Here is a 15,263-nt window from a genome sequence, read left to right on the forward strand (position 1 = left end):
TTTGTCTAGCTGGGTGTTAAAAACCTCCTAGGATGGAGATTCCACCACCTCTTTGGGTAACTTGTTCCAGTGTTTTGCTACTTTCCTATGAGAAAGTTTTTCCTAATATCTAACTTAAAATTCCCTTGCTGCAACTTGAAATCATTGCTCCTTATTATTTTATCTGCCACCACTGAGAACAGTCTAGCTACATTCTCTTTGTAACCACTCTTCAGGCAGTTGAAGGCTGCTATTAAATCCCTTCAGTCTTTTCTTCTCTAGACTAAATAAGCCCAGTTCCCTCAGCCTCTCCTCATAAGTCATGTTCCTCAGCCCCTGAACCATTTTTGTTGCCCTCCTCTGGACTTTCTTCAATTTGTCCACATCCTTTCTGTAGTGGGGGGCCCAAAATTAGACATAGCACTCGATGTGGCTTCACCAGTGCTGAATAGAGGAGAATAACCAATTCCCTTGTCTTACTGGCAACACACCTACCAATGCAGCCCAGTTTGCCGTTAGCCTTTGTTGCAACAAGGGCACACTGTTGGCTCATATCCATCTTATTGTCCACTGTAACCCCCGGGTCCTTTTCTGCAGAGCTGCTGCCCAGCCAGTCAGCCCCCAGGCTGTACCAGCGCACGGGACTGTTCCACCCTAAGCAGCGACTGACAGGCCTGAGGGTGGAGGTGGAGGGTCAGGGTGACCCAGGAAAAGACTTATAAGCACATTGCCAGAGCCAGTGAGGCAGTCTGGCTGTAGGAGCCGCAAGAGGCAGAGCTCTGGGAAAAAACCAGGCCGAATGGCCCAGGGGAAGGACTCTGAGCTGCGGGGGAATTGAAAAAAACCCTGCAACCCAAAGAGGAACTGATATGTGCCTCAGGCCTTTCAGGCAGGACTTCTTCAGGGCAAGATCAACCCTGAGTAGGAACCCTTTGCTTTGGAGCTGATGCTCATGTTTTTGGGTTTTTGTTTAGACCAGAGGACTGGGCGTGGCTAGAAGGGGCAGCTTGGAAGCCATGGGGATATGGCGGGAGCCCTCGGCCTGGGAGCTGTCCCAGGGCTGTGATCTGGGGGCTACATGGTTGCAGTACCCCATGCCCTGCAGAAAGATTGTTACTGTTGGGCAGGTGGCAGAAATAAAAGACGGCAAAGACTGAGGTGCAAGCCCAGAACCTGTGAGGGTTAGACCAGAGGCCAAGGAGCCCAGAGCCCGCAAGGGCTGGGGCAGGGTCCAGAGCCATGAGAGTGTAGCTAGAACCAGAGCTGGGGCCAGGAGCTTGCAGTTCTGGCACGGGGGACCACAGGCCGAGGGGGTCAGCCAGAGTAAAGTGGGACAAAGCTAGGGGGCCTCAGCTCAGCCAAGGGCCTACCAGTCAAAACCCCTTTTGCCCTCTAGGGACAGCCTCCCTCTCAATTTATAGTATCAAGGCATTGGCAAGCAAGATAGCAGGGTGGGACCCTGCGAGTCCAGGAGAGGTGGCTTCGTTCCCCCAGCATCGGGGATGTTACAAGGAACTTGTGGCACCCTGGTTGAGAATTACTTATGTAAAGCAATTGTCATGCCTTGCTTTTCTAGCTGGAGAAGTCAGCCTTGGAGAACACAGTAGCTTGATGCTAAACAGCTTGATGCTGGAGCTGGGGGGTTGGCATTCCCATTTTACAGGAAATTTAGATACAATGACATTTCTTTATCATTCCAAATCAGACCAAGCAAACTCTTTTTATAATTTCCCATTAAATAAATTCTGAGGAAACCTGCTTTGGAAAATTTTTAGCATTTTGTTTCAAAACATAATTTAATTTCATTAAATTTTTTAATTTTTGTTTCTTTTATTCTATTATGTGAATGTTATTTCATTACCTGTCAATAATAGGCCTGCATTAGAGGCTGAATTCATATCCAGCACTATAATTGTTTTCATGTCATGTCATATTATGATATAATATTAAGAATATTATAGTCAACTTTTCATTGTTATTTTATTTGCATTCAGTACCCAGAACAGCTTCTCCTTAGTCTTGATTGAGATGCCCTGTCTTATTTCTAAATTAAAATGTCTCCCCTGTTTTTTAATCAAGCTGATAAAAATGAATATCTTTGTTTTAGCTTAGAATCATTTTTCCTGGATATTGAGAGTAACACCTTCTTCAATTAGAGCATTGAGTTATCTTGTTCAAAGTAGAAAACTACTTTATTATATGATATAGTTACCGTATAACACATCAGCAGGAGTAACGTATAATATCACAGCATGACACATGGTATTATGGTCGTATGCTGACAATTTGGCATGTCATCATGTGCTGTTACTACTGATGTCATATTGTAAGCTAATTGAAGTAACATAAAGATGAAAATGAGATAGAGATGAAACAAAATTTCTATTTTCTCTCAAATTACACTTTGAAATAAAATAAAATTCTGATTTTTTGTACAGAAATATATATGAAAATTGATACTTTTTTCCAAAGGAGGAAAAAACATGTCTTGTTGAACAAGCATTTTTCAATGGCAAACTGTTGTGCAGAACATTTCACACCAAGCTCCGTTCAAGGCTACCTTGCAAGGACTCCACACTCAATGGACCAGATTTCAGAAGCGCTCAGCACATGGCAGTTTGTACTGCGATATTTAGTTTTGGTTCCTCAGCAGGAGCCGAGCTCCTTCCATAATACCTCATCATGCACCTTTCTTTAGCTCTGCTTACAACTCATCTGTGCCAGGGGCCTTCCTAACACTTTCCTTGTTCAGCTACGGGTATGCTGTGACTGCTTTTTATTCCACCACTCTGAACTGCCTCCCTGTTCCCTTGTGCCTACTGGGCACATGTACATGAGATGTTCACTGTGGAGCTGACTAATTAGCTACAGAGTAAACATTTCAGTGCGTAACCTGGGTATACCCAAGGGGGTGCCCTATTCTCAACTGAATGGGATGTGTAGGCAGGAGGGGGTGCGGTGAGAGGGATGCCAGAATTTCGAGCAGATCCCTCTTTCCTCTATAGAGTTAACCCAAACCCAAAGTTCTTAACTATATACAATTTATTAAGTTATAATATACATAAACATAAAACTAAATATCACATACATATATTTACACAGTGAACATTAACCAATAACCAAGGTCAAACCCTAAATAGCATTATTTACAACATCACAATACAACATTTCAGTTACAAAATATAAGGCACAAACCTGAATAATCTTAATAACATCTGTTCCTTAATATAGTCCCTGACCCATGGCAAGAGATAGTCCTCCTTCCAATGGGGTCCCTTGGGGGGTGTCCAGGAAGCACCAGGGGCCCCTCCCCTTAAAGGCTTGACTAGGCGGGGGCGCTACTCACTTAGCCTCTTCTCTGGGTTAGCCCACCCCAAATGTCTTTCCTCTGTGGGACCCAAGGGCCCAATGACTCACGCTCCCTCAGCTCGATGGGGTCTCCTCTGCTGGAGCACCTCTCCAGGCCTCTTCTGTGCCACTGTGTTCCTCCCCACCCTGTGCCTTGCTCTGGGCACCAAGGGCTCAGCTCCTGCACCAGCGCTGCTGGCTTCTGGGTGCTGGGCCTCACGCTGCAGCACTACTATTTCCCCATGCCCTATATTCGGCACTGAGGGCTCTTTTAGCACAGGCCGGGCTCTTTAGGCTCTGGCTGTCTGTCCTTATGCCAGGTGGCTAATCCAAACAGCCTCCGCTGCTCCCTGGTTCCCACTGGGGGAGAGCTCCCCAGCTTGGCTCTGCTCTTCTTGGCTCTGCTCTTCTTGAGTCCCTCACCGCATCTGCCCCTCGTGCTGGGCCCGCAACTCCTTTTATACACTCCAGGGCTCTTCCCCTGAAGTCTTCCGGACCTGGCAGTTTAGAGTCTTCAATCAGGTCCAGGGAAGCTCTTCTTCCCCTCCCCTCAGAAAAGGGGTGTAAATTTCTCTTGCTGCCTCCTGATTGGTGGATGGACTCCAGCAATCAAAACAGTAGGATCTCAAACCTGGAACTCAACCCAAACTCTGGAAGGTGAGTCTGCTACACATACATTCCTATTAGGGCACAGGAAACTGATAAACTCCACAGCAAGTAGTGCTTGTAAAAACAAGTACTATCCTGTTGTGGAGCTTTTTCATGTATAGCAGCACACATGTAGATACTGACCTGCCTGGCAGGGGGACAGGGGTGCTTTAGTGCGAGAGCTGCCTACTAGCTAGCCAGTAGCACAATGAGCCCAATAGGAGCAGCTGACCCCTGGGGCCCCCTGCCAACCAGGGCTGCTCTGACTGGGTTCCATGTACTCTGCATGAATAAACTCTGGAGGTGATTGCTCCAGAGTTAATTGCTCCCAGACACATGTCGAAATGGTGCTTCTGGGAGCAAAAATATCCAGAGCTTATTCATGTGCACTAATTGCACATGTAGATAAACACAGTGGGCATGCCTACATGAGACGGTAAATGTGCAGTAGACCAATTCTACTGCGTATTAGCGTGACAGGCAAAAACTGTGCTAATGTGCTAATGAACACTAGAATTAGTCTACTGCGCATTAGCGTCACAAAAAGTGTGTGCTGGTGCTACTGCGCAATAACACTGATTATGGTGCATTTAGTACCTATTATTACAGTTACTAAACTCAACTCACCATAATGAACATGTAGACGCACCCAGTAAGTCCTAAATTAATCCTTTTCCATCCAACAGTAAGCTCAGACATACTTTGTTTAATGGAACACAGTGTGTTCTTCTGTGTCTTAGTTTCTTTCAGACCTAGTTAAGGATTACCTGGAGGGCTTAGATGTGTCCAAGTTAGTGGACCCAGATGACCTTCATCCACAGGTGCTGAGGGAACTGGCTGGTGTCATCGCAGAGCCCTTGGCACGGCTGTTCAAGGACTCCTGGTGCTCGCGCCAAGTCCCTGAGGACTGGAAAAGGGCCAATGTGGTCCCTATTTTCAAGAAGGGGAGGAAGGATGAGCCTGGCAACTATAGGCCAGTCAGCTTCACTTCTATCCTGGGGAAGGTCTTTGAAAAAATTATCAAGGGTCACATTTGTGAGAGCCCTGCAGGGGAAGTGATGTTGAGGGGTAACCAGCATGGGTTCGTGCCAGGCCGATCCTTCCTGACTAATCTGGTCTCTTTCTATGACGGGGTAACAAAGAGCTTAGATGTGAAGGAGGAAGTCCATGTCATCTTCTTGGACTTCCAGAAGGCCTTCGACACAGTGTCCCACCCAATTCTGGTGGGCAAGCTGAGGGACTATGGATTGACGAATGCAGTCACATGGGTGGCAAACTGGCTCCAGGGGTGCACCCAGAGGGTGGTGGTGGATGGGTTGATGTCAACCTGGGAGGGTGTGGGCAGCAGAGTCCCCCAGGGCTCGGTATGGGCAGCGGAGTCCCCCAGGGCTCGGTCCTTGGGCCGGTGCTGTTCAACATCTTCATTAGCAACCTGGATGAAGGTGTGGAGAGCACCCTGCTCAAGTTCAGTGATGACACCAAGCTGTGGGGTAAAGTGAATACACCGGCAGGCAGGGACCGCGTCCAGGCAGACCTGGATAGGTTGGAGAAGTGGACAGAGCTGAACAGGATGCGGTTCAACAAGGACAAGTACAGGGTGCTCCACCTGGGGAGAGGGAACCAGCATTATGGTTGTAGGTTAGGGGCTGACCCTCTCAGCAGCACAGAAGCAGAGGGATCTTGGAGTCAGGATTGACTCCAGGATGAATATGAGTCCCCAGTGCGATGAAGCAATAGGCAGAGCCTACCGCACCCTGTCATACATCAACAGGGGCATCGCTAACAGGTCCAGAGAGGTCTTGCTCCCCCTCTATGTGGCGCTGGTCAGGCCGCAGCTGGAGTACTGTGTCCAGGTCTGGGTGCCTCACTTCAACAAGGACGTGGAAAACCTGGAGAGGGTCCAGAGGAGGCCACTCGTATGGTTAAGGGCCTCTGTGGTCAGCCCTATGAGGAGAGGCTGAGGGACCTGAATCCCTTCAGTTTCCGCAAGAGGAGACTGAGGGGGGATCTTGTGGCTGCCTACAACCTTATCAGGGGCCACCAACAGGGACTCAGGGAAAGTCTATTCACCAGGGCCCCCTTTGGAGACACCAGGACAATGGCCACAAACTGAGGGAGGATAGGTTTAGGTTAGATATTAGGAAGAACTACTTCATGGTAAGGGTGGCCAGAGCCTGGAATAGGCTTCCTAGAGAGGTGGTGCTCTCACCTTCCCTGGAGATCTTCAAGAGGAGACTGGACAGGCACCTGGCTGGGGTCTTATGGCCCCTGCCACCCCCAGTGCTCCTTCCTCCTCATGGCAGGGCGTTGGACTTGATTATCTGTCTAGGTCCCTTCTGACTCATTGATTCTATGATTCTATGATTCTTTATCTGTAAAACAAAGCTGATACTATTCACTTTCTGGAGATATATCCTAGCAGCCTCACTAGGCTTGTTTAGTTAATATCTGCCCAATGCCACATGAATTCTGGGTGACCTTTTCAAGTGATTTTAAGAGTGTTGTAGTCTCCTAATCGTCTAGGTCACTTCTGAAAACAGGAATTAGTCTTGAAAGTCATTTAAGTACTTGTGAAAATTTTACCCATGAAGCATTATTACTGCACTTAATCAGAGGCTCTTCCATAGTTTCATAGATTCATAGTTTGTAGGGTCAGAAGGGACCTGAGCAGAACATCAAGTCCAACCCCCTGCCATGGGCAGGAAAGAGTGCTGGGGTCAAAAGACCCCGGCTAGGTGTTTATCCAGCCTCCTCTTAAAGACCCCCAGGGTAGGAGCAAGCACCACCCTGACTGTGAAGTAGCGCCTTCTGATATGTAGCCTGAATCTACTCTCAGTCAACTTATGGCCGTTGTTCCTTGTTACCGCCAGTAGTGCTTGGGGGAACAGGGACTCTCCCATTGCCTGTTGGTCTCCCTTGGCCAGTTTATAGCCACCAGATCCCCCCTCAGCCTTCTCTTGTGGAAGCTGCACAGATTCAGGTCTCGTGGCCTCCCCTTGTAGGGCCTGCCCTTCTGCCCTCTGACCATGTGAGTGGCCCTCCTCTGGACCCTCTCCATGTTGTCCACATCCCTTTTGAAATACAGCACCAAGAACTGGACACACTACTCCAGCTGCGGCCTGACCAATGTTGCATAGAGGGGGAGGATCACCTCCTTGGACCTGCTTGAGATGCATCTGTGGATGCATGACAAGGTGCGGTTGGCCTTCCTGACATGGGCCTACATTGGCGGCCCATGTTCATCTTGGAGTCTATAATGACTCCAAGATCCTTTTCTGCCTCTGTGCTAACAAGAAGGGAGTTCCCCAGCCTGTAGGTATGCTGCTGGTTCTTTCTCCCTAGGTGCAGTACCTGCACTTGTCAGTATTGAATCCCATCTTATTCTCATCCGCCCACCCCTGTAACCTGTCCACATCCAATTGCAGCCCGTTCCTCCCTTCTAGCATGCCCACTTCTCCCCACATCTTAGTGTCATCTGCGAATTTGAACAAGGTGCTTTTCACCCCCTCATCCAAGTCACTGATGAAGATGTTGAACAATGTGAGCCCGAGGACCAAGTCCTGGTGGACCCCACTTCCCACATTTCTCCAGGTTGAAAATGACCCATCCACCACCACTCTCTGGGTGCGGCCCTCCAGCCAATTGGCGACCCATCTGACTGTGTAGGCATTGACAACACAATCTCCTAATTTTTTAACGAGAATGGGGTGAGAGACAGTGTTGAAGACCTTCCTAAAGTCCAGAAAGTCTACGTCCACTGCGACACCTGCATCCAAGGATTTTGTGACCTGGTCATAGAAGGCCACCAGGTTGGTCTGAGAGGACCTGCCTCTAATGAACCCATGTTCATTAGCATACACTCCCCTGCTTGCCCCTTGCAGATGTACTCTTGGATAATTTTCTCAGAGAACTTCCCCAGGACCGAGGTAAGACTAACAGGCCTGTAGTTTCCTGGGTCCTCTTTCCAACCTTTTTTGAAAATGGGGACCACATTGGCCCTTGTCCAGTCCTCTGGCACCTCGCCAGAGCACCATGAGTGCTCATAAAGCTGTGCCAGGGGCCCTGCAATGACCTCTGCTAATTCCCTCAGCACTCTGGGGTGGAGATCATCAGGACCTGCTGATTTGAACATGTCTAGTCCCACCAGAAGTTCCCTGACTAGGTCCTCTCTGACCTTGGGCCCGGCTGTGCCTCCCCTGGGACCATTGGGGATCCAGGTGTGGGGGATGACCTGGTCCCTGCTCAGAAAAGTGGAGGCAAAGAAATTGTTAAATAGGTTTGCTTTGTCATCTGATGGGACCACCAGATTTCTAAGTATGTCCTGCAGAGACCCCACATTACCTGGAACCTTCTTTTTACCCCCTATGTATTTAAAAAAGGATTTCTTGTTATCCTTGATCCAGGTTGATAGTCCCAGTTCCATCTCTGCCTTGGCCTTCCTAACAGCCCCCGTACAATCCTGAGCAATGGAGGTATAGTCCTCCCTGGTGATGGCTCCTCCCTTCCATTGGGGGTATGCCTCCTTTTTAGCTTTGAGACATTCGTGGGTGCTTTTGGTGAGCCATGGGGGCTTTTGATCACTCTTGCCCCCTTTGATCTATGTTGGGATTGCTAGCCTTTGGGCTTGGAGGATCGTCTCCTTCTCTGTTTCCTTTGTTATTATAAGCCATTTCCATTCAACCATCCATCCACTTCATAGAGCTCCCTGACATGAAATCTGCATAACAAGACCCCTAGTGGACTTAAGGGACCCTTCTATTCTTCTTCTGGTCTTTTTTTACAACTGAGGCTATTTGCCTCAGACTACTGAAGCACTGAACAGAACTTCATGCAACTTCTACAAAAACATAAGAAGATGTCTTTGTTGGAAGGACTTCATAGTGTTCAGGTCTTCTCAGGGAGGTTCCTTACCTCCAGTAGCATGATTTTGAACTAGCCCAAGTTGCGTTTGAGTCAAGTGCTCTTCCTGTAGGTGCAGGCACTGCAATGTCCTTGTGATGCCATTTGTAGTGGGACATAATGCCTTGATGTCAGCAGTGTGTGGTTAACATCATTAGCTTCTTTCAGTATTCTCATATGGATACTGAAGATCTCCACAGGTCTTCTGGGAAAGAGGTGCAATCCCCCTATCAGAACTGTTTGGGTTTAGAAGTGAACAGGGGGAACTATTGTAGTTCTTTGCTGACTTACCCCATCTATGCCATGTAAGGCGATCAACACTGTCTAGTCAACTGTATCAAATAATAGTGAAAGGTTGAAAAGGAACAAGATGTCCATTACCCTATTATAGGTCTTAGAGCAAAAATAGTACATAGCAGTTCAAAGTGGCCAATTACATGGTGTGAATACAGCATACAGAAACAGAACTAAACAACAAACCGAGACACATCTATCATCCACCTGGGCCAGTGACCCTCTCCCCTGGCAGACATCTCTCCCAAGCAACTTGCATTTTCCTGAGGGTAATAAGTATATCCAGGGATAGGATTATGGTCAAATCATTCTTTTGTAAATGAGGTGTTCTTCATCTGTAATCTTTTACTATCAGAGTTCAAAGATATATCCCTCCTCCCACAACTTCCTCATAATTAGCCTTTTGGCAGCACAACCAATGACAGGCACCCATTTCTTGAATAGATTGGTTCCTGTGCATCCTGGGAAAGTCATTCAGTAAACAGGCATGCAGTCAGAGTGGCTTTTTATTTCATCCATTTATTATTTGTGACTGAAAGTGTCCTCAATAAAGGAAGCTATCATTCATTAAATGCTTTGATTGCAGTGGGTGTATACAGGCTTCTCCTGAAACTCCCAAGCTAGCTTTCATCTCTATTGCTCTCCCTTGACTCGTTATGGAAGAATATGATCATTACACTCTGAAAGAAATTAAAGGCCCACTTCTGGGCCTTATCCAAAGCACCTGACATCATTGGAAAAACTCCCACTGACTGCTGTGGCCTCTGGATCAGGCTTTCTAATAAAGTGCCAAGTGTCTCTTTCAAGACAATGAGTGCTTTCAGCTCCTGCTGAAGTCAATGGGATAACTTACCTGAGTAAGTACTGCTGAATTGTGATACTAAGCTGGTTTCCCTTGGACCTGTTTCTGCTCTCAGAAAATAAACTACAAAGTTCTGAGGCCCCTAGATGCCATGGTGATTGTGACCATGTCTACCAGTATGTAGAAATAGAAGAATGGGAGGGGATAGGTTTTCTAATATAAGGAAGGCTAAACACTACACCTGACAAACAGGTCTTCTAATAAAGCTTCAGTAATACTCTTTACTGGTACTTGACCATCATCTCTTCTATGCATCCTGCTCCTATACTGCAGACTATTTCTTTTTTCCTCTATCTATTCAACCAATATGTCTTCCTCTGTCCATCTCTTTCTCTCTGTCTCCTCTCCTTCCTATTTCTGTATCTCATCCTCACCTGAGAAAGGACAAATGCTTGTAATTAAATGGTAAAATGCTCTCATTCTGATATTTTACCCTTCATTATGAATGCAAGAATCATCCTGTTTTCACAACAGATTTGCAAAACATTGTAAATATTTTTACTCAACAATGGCCTTGTTTTCCCTGTTTGGCAGCAAAAGGTAAAAATGTGTTTTCAGATATTCTTGGTGTGGAAATATCCAGTTTGCTAAATTTCAGCAAAAAGGCTGTACTTTCAGAACAAAAATCTCTGAAATTGCAAAAAGGTTTATAGGAGATTTCACAATTAAAAATTAATCCACTTCTGCAGAGCTGGGATCCTCTGCCTCTCTTTGTACCCTATCTGTTTAATATGGAAGGTTGAGATGCTCAGGAGACGAAAGGCTTGGCTTTATTAATCAGAGACCATACCAACTCTCCAAACAGATCCTGCCAAAGATGCATCATTCATACTCCCTCAGTCTGCAGAGAGATGCACTCTTCCCTCTCTTGGTGAGGTTCTTATTTATTGTACCACAGATGCTTTTCTATCTACTGTTCAGTTACTGTACCCGTTACTTCTCTCTCTCTAGTTAACCTCGTACCCACTCAGCAGTCACCTTTCTTTATCTGGCTAACTAGCAATGCACCTTCCTGTCAGCATATCCAGAGATCCACCAGTATTAGTTACTGCTACTTGCCCATCAAGTAACCTGAGGCTGCTCTGCTGTGTGTGCATGTGTCTGAGAGAGAGCACTAACAGATAAAAACACTGTATTCTGTTATCCTTCATTTCCTTGGCTGCTGTCATATGCCTGGACAAAAGGATGCTATACAAATATCTACGATCTCTACAACAGCCTGGAAATTAACTGTTTGGAAAGGGAGGAGCCATTTTATATTCATTCCAAATTTGTCATCTCACATGTCATTTGGTTAATTGATTCAGAAGGGTTTGTTTTTTTTTTTGTCTGGACAGCTGCCTTACAATCCAGGGCTGGACTGCATGGATCGAAGTGCAGGAAAATCAAGAGAGATACAATCAAACATGAAAAGATGGTCAGCAGATTTATTCACCAGACATGAAAATGAGTGTGGTAGTGAGAAGATTGTTTTGCTGCAGGAAGGAATATATGCTAGATGCCAATCCAGATCTAATTTACTGGGGGCCATAAACAGTCACCTAGAAAGTAACCTAACCACCAGGCCATGTGCTAAATGGGGCTGAAGTTATCATTCCCCCATTCTATTGAAGCTGGACTACTAGAGGAAAGAAATGCAAGAGTCAAAGAGAGGCAAGAGAGAGATGGAATCCGTAGCCTAGTGAGGTGTGCTCCCTCCTGGGATGGTGGGAACCCTTGGTTCTGCTCACAGGACTATGACTGTTAAATGTGAAGGGAGAGACATGGATGGCTCCCTCCCTGTCATGCAATGAACAGCCTTGAGTCAGACACCGAGGGGTGGGAGTTTATCCTCTTCTCTGCACCTCACATTTCCTGTTGATGGCCTGTAGGCAACTAATGCTAGGAGTCTGGGGAATAAACAGGAGGAACTGGTCCTTCTGCTAAACAAAAACTACTACAATCTCATAGAGATCACAGAGAACTGGTGGGACTCCTCCTATGACTGGACTACCGATATAAATAGCTATACCCTGTACAGGAGAGATTGTGCTGAAAAAAGGGGCAGGACTGTAACTTTCTATGTGAAGGAGACCTACACATCCCTACAAGCTGAGATTGGCACCCAAGGAGGACGACTGGAGACTCTTTGGGTTAGAATACAAGGGAAATATAATGAAGGGGATACAATGAAGGGGTCTACTACAGACCTTCAAACCAGGAACAAGACCTTGACCAAGAATTCACCAGGGAACTGGCCAAGGCTGCACGCACTCAGTGCATTGTCAACATGGGAGACTCCAGGTACCCGGGCGTCTCATGGGATGAGCACTCATCCAAATCCGATCGGTCACAAAGCTTCTTTATATGCATGGATGAGCTCTACCTGTCTCAAGAAGTTTATGGGCCAACAAAAGGCAAGGCACTGCTGGACCTGGTACTGTCTAAAGGGGATGATCTAATTAGCAACGTAAGACTCAAAGGGAAGCTGGGTGACAGTGACCACGAGTTGATCACTCACTATCCATCACAAAGCTGAAATGTCAGCCAGCAATGCAGTAGTTTTTGACTTTAGGAAAGCTGACTTTCATAAGTTCGAGAGACTTGTTCTTGAGGCCCTGAGAGGCCCTGATTTCACAGGGAGGGGAGTTCAGGATAAGTGGCTGCTCCTTAAGGAAGCGATCCTAGAAGCACATGAGGAGTCCATCCCAACCCGTAGGAAAAGTGGTAAAAGGGCTCAACAACCCCCTTGACTCGACAGCGAACTCATGGACCTCCTATATCTAAAAAGAGAGACTTATAAAGGATGGAAGACAGGTAACACCACTAAGGAGGAATATACTGCACTGATCTGTACCTGCAGGGAGCGAACTAGAAAAGCCAAGGCTGCAACTGAACTCCATCTGGCTACACAAATCAAGGACAATAAAAAGTCCTTCTTCAGATATGTGAGGAGTCTAAAAAAAACAAGGGCAACATTGGACCCCTGACTAAACCAGCTGGGACAGCTGACTACTGACACCCAGGAAAAAGCCAATCTGTTTAATGATTACTTTGCATCAGTTTTTCAGCAGCCCAAAGGGACTGCCCTGCCTAACATGATGTGGGATGACCAGGGTGAGGATGAATATATGCCCACCATTGGTGTGGATCTTGTGAGGGAGCATCTTGAGAGGCTGAACCCCCATAAATCAGCCGGTCCATATAGGTTGCACTCAAAGAGTGCTAAAGGAACTGGCAGACATCATTGTGCAGCCACTGGCAAGGATATTCGAGAACTCATGGCGCTCAGACGAAGTACCTGTAGATTGGAAGAAGGCCAATGTGGTGCCCATCTTCAAGAAAGGGAGGAAAGAAAACCCAGGAAACTAAAGGCCAATCAGTTTGACCTCATTCCCTGGGAAGATTTTGGAAAAAATTATCAAAGGAACCATTCTTGACAGGCTAACAGAAGGCAACATTTTGAGGGATAACCAGAAAGGGGTTTGTTGCGGGTCGGTCTTGCTTGAACAATCTCATTTCCTTCTATGACCAGGTGACCTATCACCTGGACAAAAGGGAAGAGGTTCATGTCATATATGTGGACTTTAAAAAAGACTTTGACATGGTGTCCTGTGATGTCCTCATGGAAAAATTGGGCAACTGTGGCCTTGACTACTCCACAGTCCGATGGCTGGGGAACTGGCTCTGACATTGGACCCAGAGTGTGGTAGTTGACGGTACCAAAACAACATGGCACTTGGTGACTAGTGGCATCTGCAAGGCTCTGTTCTTGGACCTGTACTCTTTAATGTCTTCATAAATGATCTGGACTCTGGTGTCAGAAGCAGACTGGTCAAGTTTACTGATGACACCAAAATTTGGGGAAGAGTATCCGCACTTGAGGATAAGCTGGTGATCCAGGCCAATCTCAATAGGCTTGCAAGGTGGACGGATGAAAACCTGAAGGCATTCAATATGAAGAAATGCAAGGTGCTCCACCTCAGGAATCAGAACCCACATCACACTTACAGGCTTGGCAATGCTACATTCGCTATCACAATCACTGAAAGAGACTTGGAGGTCATAGAATCATAGAATCATAGAATCAATGAATGGGACGGGACGTAGACAGATGACCCCCTGCCATGGGGAGGAAGGAGCACTGGGGGTGGGAGGGGTCATAAGACTCCAGCCAGGTGCCTGTCCAGTCTCCTCTTGAAGATCTCCAGGGCAGGTGAGAGCACCACCTCTCTGGGAAGCCTGTTCCAGGCTCTGGCCACCCTTACAGTGAAGTAGTTCTTCCTAATATCTAACCTAAACCTATCCTCCCTCAGCTTATGGCCATTGTCCTGGTGACTCCAAAGGGGGCCCTGGTGAACAGACTTTCCCCAAGTCCCTGCTGGTGGCCTCTGATAAGGTTGTAGGCAGCCACAAGATCCCCCCTGAGTCTCCTCTTGCGGATACTGAAGAGATTCAGGTCCCTCAGCCTCTCCTCTGGACCATATGACTGGTCCTCCTCTGGACCCGCTCCAGGTTCTCCACGTCCCTCTTGAAGTGCGGTGCCCAGACCTGGACACAGTACTCCAGCTGCGGCCTGACCAGCGCTGCATAGAGGGGGAGCAGGACCTCTCTGGACCTGTTAGTGATGCCCCTGTTGATGTATGACAGGGTGCAGTAGGCTCTGCCTATTGCTTCGTCGCATTGGTGACTCGTATTCATCCTGGAGTCAATCTTGACTCCAAGATCCCTCTCTGCCTCTGTGCTGCCGAGAGGGTCAGCCCCTAACCTACAACCATAATGCTGGTTCCCTCTCCCCAGGTGCAGCCAACTCGGACACATCTAAGCCCTCCAGGTAATCCTTAACTAGGCCTGAACTAACAGTTGGGGGACTCGCATCCTTCCTGGGCCTCTCTACGCTATCACCCGAGAGCACCCCATTGTCAGCAGACAGGAACACGGAGGCAAAGAACTTGTTGAAGAGTTCTGCCTTCTCTCGCGCGCCCGTCGCCAACTGCCCTGCCCTGCCCTGCCCTGCCCTGCCCTGCCCTGCCCCGTAGGGGTCCAGTGTTACCCCGAGACCTCTTCTTGCTACCTATATACTTGAAAAAGGACTTTTGTTATCCTTAATCTCAGAAGCTAATCTAAGATTCAGTGCTGCTTTAGCCTCCCTTACCAAATCCCTACAAGCTCGGGGCAGGGAGGTATACTTCTCCTTTGTCCCTGCCCCCTGCTTCCACTGCCAGTACACTTTTTTCTTTGCCCTCAGGCCAGC

Source organism: Crocodylus siamensis, chromosome 10 (genome assembly GCF_052110815.1).
Source record: "Crocodylus siamensis isolate JL-2025a chromosome 10, ASM5211081v1, whole genome shotgun sequence".
Classification (NCBI taxonomy): domain Eukaryota; kingdom Metazoa; phylum Chordata; order Crocodylia; family Crocodylidae; genus Crocodylus; species Crocodylus siamensis.